Here is a 6,366-nt window from a genome sequence, read left to right as displayed (position 1 = left end):
CTTCAATGCGTTCTGATATTGACTGGTAATTGTGTTTGATACTTTCTTAGACTATTTCTGCCTCTGGCTGATGTGTATTTTCTTTCCAAACTCCACCAGAGCCTATGATTACACAGCATCCTATCTGTGGAAAACGGCAGTGCAGGGATAGGGAAGAAAACTATAGGCATCCAAAGGAGCCCGGCTAGCTCAGTCGGTAGAGCATGAGACTCTTAATCTCAGGGTCGTGGGTTCGAGCCCCACGTTGGGCGAAAACAACTAAAATTTTAGTGCTTTTTGACCAAAAAAATAGAAATTGAAAGTCTCTTTACAATATTTGCAATATTTTCATTGTTAACATGCAATATATGAATGCATGTCTGGATGCATGTCTTGACCAAAAAAATAGAAATTGAAAGTCTCTTTACAATATTTGCAATATTTTCATTGTTAACATGCAATGTATGAATGCATGTCTGGATGATGTGTAATGAGGCAATACCATACCTTAATGTATTCACTGTAAAAGAAAAGGTATGCATCATCTTACTATAAAATAAAGTGGAGAAAACACAAATAAGACTTTTTTCCACACAGTTTAATCGGCTATTTCCTGATATTCTTCAATGCGTTCTGATATTGACTGGTAATTGTGTTTGATACTTTCTTAGACTATTTCTGCCTCTGGCTGATGTGTATTTTCTTTCCAAACTCCACCAGAGCCTATGATTACACAGCATCCTATCTGTGGAAAGCGGCAGTGCAGGGATAGGGAAGAAAACTATAGGCATCCAAAGGAGCCTGGCTAGTTCAGTTGGTAGAGCATGAGACTCTTAATCTCAGGGTCGTGGGTTCGAGCCCCACGTTGGGCAAAAACAACTAAAATTGTAGTGCTTTTTGACCAAAAAAATAGAAATTGAAAGTCTCTTTACAATATTTGCAATATTTTCATTGTTAACATGCAATATATGAATGCATGTCTGGATGATGTGTAATGGGGCAATACCATACCTTAATGTATTCACTGTAAAATAAAAAGTATGTATCATCTAATTATAAAATAAAGTGGAGAAAACACAAATAAGACTTTTTTTCACACAGGTTCAGTCAGCTATTTCTTTATATTCTTCAAAGCGTTCTGATATTGACTGGTAATTGTGTTTGATACTTTCTTAGACTATTTCTGCCTCTGGCTGATGTGTATTTTCTTTCCAAACTCCACCAGAGCCTATGATTACACAGCATCCTATCTGTGGAAACCGGCAGTGCAGGGATAGGGAAGAAAACTATAGGCATGCAAAGGAGCCCGGCTAGCTCAGTCGGTAGAGCATGAGACTCTTAATCTCAGGGTCATGGGTTCGAGCCCCACGTTGGGCGAAAACAACTAAAATTTTAGTGCTTTTTGACCAAAAAAATAGAAATTGAAAGTCTCTTTACAATATTTGCAATATTTTCATTGTTAACATGCAATGTATGAATGCATGTCTGGATGCATGTCTTGACCAAAAAAATAGAAATTGAAAGTCTCTTTACAATATTTGCAATATTTTCATTGTTAACATGCAATGTATGAATGCATGTCTGGATGATGTGTAATGGGGCAATACCATACCTTAATGTATTCACTGTAAAAGAAAAAGTATGCATCATCTTACTATAAAATAAAGTGGAGAAAACACAAATAAGACATTTTTTCACACAGGTTCAGTCAGCTATTTCCTGATATTCTTCAAAGCGTTCTGATATTGACTGGTAATTGTGTTTGATACTTTCTTAGACTATTTCTGCCTCTGGCTGATGTGTATTTTCTTTCCAAACTCCACCAGAGCCTATGATTGCACAGCATCCTATCTGTGGAAACCGGCAGTGCAGGGATAGGGAAGAAAACTATAAGCATCCAAAGGAGCCCGGCTAGCTCAGTCGGTAGAGCATGAGACTCTTAATCTCAGGGTCGTGGGTTCGAGCCCCACGTTGGTCGAAAACAACTGAAATTTTAGTGCTTTTTGACCAAAAAAATAGAAATTGAAAGTCTCTTTACAATATTTGCAATATTTTCATTGTTAACATGCAATATATGAATGCATGTCTGGATGATGTGTAATGGGGCAATACCATACCTTAATGTATTCACTGTAAAAGAAAAAGTATGCATCATCTTACTATAAAATAAAGTGGAGAAAACACAAATAAGACTTTTTTCCACACAGGTTTAATAGGCTATTTCCTGATATTCTTCAATGCGTTCTGATATTTACTGGTAATTGTGTTTGATACTTTCTTAGACTATTTCTGCCTCTGGCTGATGTGTATTTTCTTTCCAAACTCCACCAGAGCCTATGATTACACAGCATCCTATCTGTGGAAAACGGCAGTGCAGGGATAGGGAAGAAAACTATAGGCATCCAAAGGAGCCCGGCTAGCTCAGTCGGTAGAGCATGAGACTCTTAATCTCAGGGTCGTGGGTTCGAGCCCCACGTTGGGCGAAAACAACTAAAATTTTAGTGCTTTTTGACCAAAAAAATAGAAATTGAAAGTCTCTTTACAATATTTGCAATATTTTGATTGTTAACATGCAATATATGAATGCATGTCTGGATGATGTGTAATGGGGCAATACCACACCTTAATGTATTCACTGTAAAAGAAAAAGTATGTATCATCTTACTGTAAAATAAAGTGGAGAAAACACAAATAAGACTTTTTTCCACACAGGTTTAATCGGCTATTTCCTGATATTCTTCAATGCGTTCTGATATTGACTGGTAATTGTGTTTGATACTTTCTTAGACTATTTCTGCCTCTGGCTGATGTGTATTTTCTTTCCAAACTCCACCAGAGCCTATGATTACACAGCATCCTATCTGTGGAAAACGGCAGTGCAGGGATAGGGAAGAAAACTATAGGCATCCAAAGGAGCCCGGCTAGCTCAGTCGGTAGAGCATGAGACTCTTAATCTCAGGGTCGTGGGTTCGAGCCCCACGTTGGGCGAAAACAACTAAAATTTTAGTGCTTTTTGACCAAAAAAATAGAAATTGAAAGTCTCTTTACAATATTTGCAATATTTTCATTGTTAACATGCAATATATGAATGCATGTCTGGATGCATGTCTTGACCAAAAAAATAGAAATTGAAAGTCTCTTTACAATATTTGCAATATTTTCATTGTTAACATGCAATGTATGAATGCATGTCTGGATGATGTGTAATGAGGCAATACCATACCTTAATGTATTCACTGTAAAAGAAAAGGTATGCATCATCTTACTATAAAATAAAGTGGAGAAAACACAAATAAGACTTTTTTCCACACAGTTTAATCGGCTATTTCCTGATATTCTTCAATGCGTTCTGATATTGACTGGTAATTGTGTTTGATACTTTCTTAGACTATTTCTGCCTCTGGCTGATGTGTATTTTCTTTCCAAACTCCACCAGAGCCTATGATTACACAGCATCCTATCTGTGGAAAGCGGCAGTGCAGGGATAGGGAAGAAAACTATAGGCATCCAAAGGAGCCTGGCTAGTTCAGTTGGTAGAGCATGAGACTCTTAATCTCAGGGTCGTGGGTTCGAGCCCCACGTTGGGCAAAAACAACTAAAATTGTAGTGCTTTTTGACCAACAAAATAGAAATTGAAAGTCTCTTTACAATATTTGCAATATTTTCATTGTTAACATGCAATATATGAATGCATGTCTGGATGATGTGTAATGGGGCAATACCATACCTTAATGTATTCACTGTAAAATAAAAAGTATGTATCATCTTATTATAAAATAAAGTGGAGAAAACACAAATAAGACTTTTTTTCACACAGGTTCAGTCAGCTATTTCTTTATATTCTTCAAAGCGTTCTGATATTGACTGGTAATTGTGTTTGATACTTTCTTAGACTATTTCTGCCTCTGGCTGATGTGTATTTTCTTTCCAAACTCCACCAGAGCCTATGATTACACAGCATCCTATCTGTGGAAACCGGCAGTGCAGGGATAGGGAAGAAAACTATAGGCATGCAAAGGAGCCCGGCTAGCTCAGTCGGTAGAGCATGAGACTCTTAATCTCAGGGTCATGGGTTCGAGCCCCACGTTGGGCGAAAACAACTAAAATTTTAGTGCTTTTTGACCAAAAAAATAGAAATTGAAAGTCTCTTTACAATATTTGCAATATTTTCATTGTTAACATGCAATGTATGAATGCATGTCTGGATGCATGTCTTGACCAAAAAAATAGAAATTGAAAGTCTCTTTACAATATTTGCAATATTTTCATTGTTAACATGCAATGTATGAATGCATGTCTGGATGATGTGTAATGGGGCAATACCATACCTTAATGTATTCACTGTAAAAGAAAAAGTATGCATCATCTTACTATAAAATAAAGTGGAGAAAACACAAATAAGACTTTTTTCCACACAGTTTAATCGGCTATTTCCTGATATTCTTCAATGCGTTCTGATATTGACTGGTAATTGTGTTTGATACTTTCTTAGACTATTTCTGCCTCTGGCTGATGTGTATTTTCTTTCCAAACTCCACCAGAGCCTATGATTACACAGCATCCTATCTGTGGAAAACGGCAGTGCAGGGATAGGGAAGAAAACTATAGGCATCCAAAAGAGCCCGGCTAGCTCAGTCGGTAGAGCATGAGACTCTTAATCTCAGGGTCGTGGGTTCGAGCCCCACGTTGGGCAAAAACAACTAAAATTTTAGTGCTTTTCGACCAAAAAAATAGAAATTGAAAGTCTCTTTACAATATTTGCAATATTTTCATTGTTAACATGCAATATATGAATGCATGTCTGGATGATGTGTAATGGGGCAATACCATACCTTAATGTATTCACTGTAAAAGAAAAAGTATGTATCATCTTATTATAAAATAAAGTGGAGAAAACACAAATAAGACATTTTTTCACACAGGTTCAGTCAGCTATTTCCTGATATTCTTCAAAGCGTTCTGATATTGACTGGTAATTGTGTTTGATACTTTCTTAGACTATTTCTGCCTCTGGCTGATGTGTATTTTCTTTCCAAACTCCACCAGAGCCTATGATTGCACAGCATCCTATCTGTGGAAACCGGCAGTGCAGGGATAGGGAAGAAAACTATAAGCATCCAAAGGAGCCCGGCTAGCTCAGTCGGTAGAGCATGAGACTCTTAATCTCAGGGTCGTGGGTTCGAGCCCCACGTTGGGCGAAAACAACTAAAATTTTAGTGCTTTTTGACCAAAAAAATAGAAATTGAAAGTCTCTTTACAATATTTGCAATATTTTCATTGTTAACATGCAATATATGAATGCATGTCTGGATGATGTGTAATGGGGCAATACCATACCTTAATGTATTCACTGTAAAAGAAAAAGTATGCATCATCTTACTATAAAATAAAGTGGAGAAAACACAAATAAGACTTTTTTCCACACAGGTTTAATAGGCTATTTCCTGATATTCTTCAATGCGTTCTGATATTTACTGGTAATTGTGTTTGACACTTTCTTAGACTATTTCTGCCTCTGGCTGATGTGTATTTTCTTTCCAAACTCCACCAGAGCCTATGATTACACAGCATCCTATCTGTGGAAAACGGCAGTGCAGGGATAGGGAAGAAAACTATAGACATACAAAGGAGCCCGGCTAGCTCAGTCGGTAGAGCATGAGACTCTTAATCTCAGGGTCGTGGGTTCGAGCCCCACATTGGGCCAAAACAACTAAAATTTTAGTGCTTTTTGACCAAAAAAATAGAAATTGAAAGTCTCTTTACAATATTTGCAATATTTTGATTGTTAACATGCAATATATGAATGCATGTCTGGATGATGTGTAATGGGGCAATACCACACCTTAATGTATTCACTGTAAAAGAAAAAGTATGTATCATCTTACTGTAAAATAAAGTGGAGAAAACACAAATAAGACTTTTTTCCACACAGGTTTAATCGGCTATTTCCTGATATTCTTCAATGCGTTCTGATATTGACTGGTAATTGTGTTTGATACTTTCTTAGACTATTTCTGCCTCTGGCTGATGTGTATTTTCTTTCCAAACTCCACCAGAGCCTATGATTACACAGCATCCTATCTGTGGAAAACGGCAGTGCAGGGATAGGGAAGAAAACTATAGGCATCCAAAGGAGCCCGGCTAGCTCAGTCGGTAGAGCATGAGACTCTTAATCTCAGGGTCGTGGGTTCGAGCCCCACGTTGGGCGAAAACAACTAAAATTTTAGTGCTTTTTGACCAAAAAAATAGAAATTGAAAGTCTCTTTACAATATTTGCAATATTTTCATTGTTAACATGCAATATATGAATGCATGTCTGGATGCATGTCTTGACCAAAAAAATAGAAATTGAAAGTCTCTTTACAATATTTGCAATATTTTCATTGT

General features: G+C 37.0%; 1 non-coding gene across 1 annotated transcript; it reads left to right on the top strand.

Moving 5' to 3' along the window:
- The first annotated feature begins 4,599 nt into the window (after positions 1-4,599).
- Positions 4,600-4,672, top strand: TRNAK-CUU (transfer RNA lysine (anticodon CUU)). Its single transcript has one exon. It is a non-coding gene; the product is annotated as a tRNA-Lys (tRNA).
- The last annotated feature ends 1,694 nt before the right edge of the window (positions 4,673-6,366 follow it).

The sequence above is a fragment of the Ambystoma mexicanum genome, chromosome 4q (genome assembly GCF_040938575.1).
Source record: "Ambystoma mexicanum isolate Mex_15411 chromosome 4q, UKY_AmexF1_1, whole genome shotgun sequence".
NCBI lineage: Eukaryota > Metazoa > Chordata > Amphibia > Caudata > Ambystomatidae > Ambystoma > Ambystoma mexicanum.
Note: the sequence above shows the minus strand (reverse complement) of the source record. Positions and strands in the feature narration are given on the sequence as shown.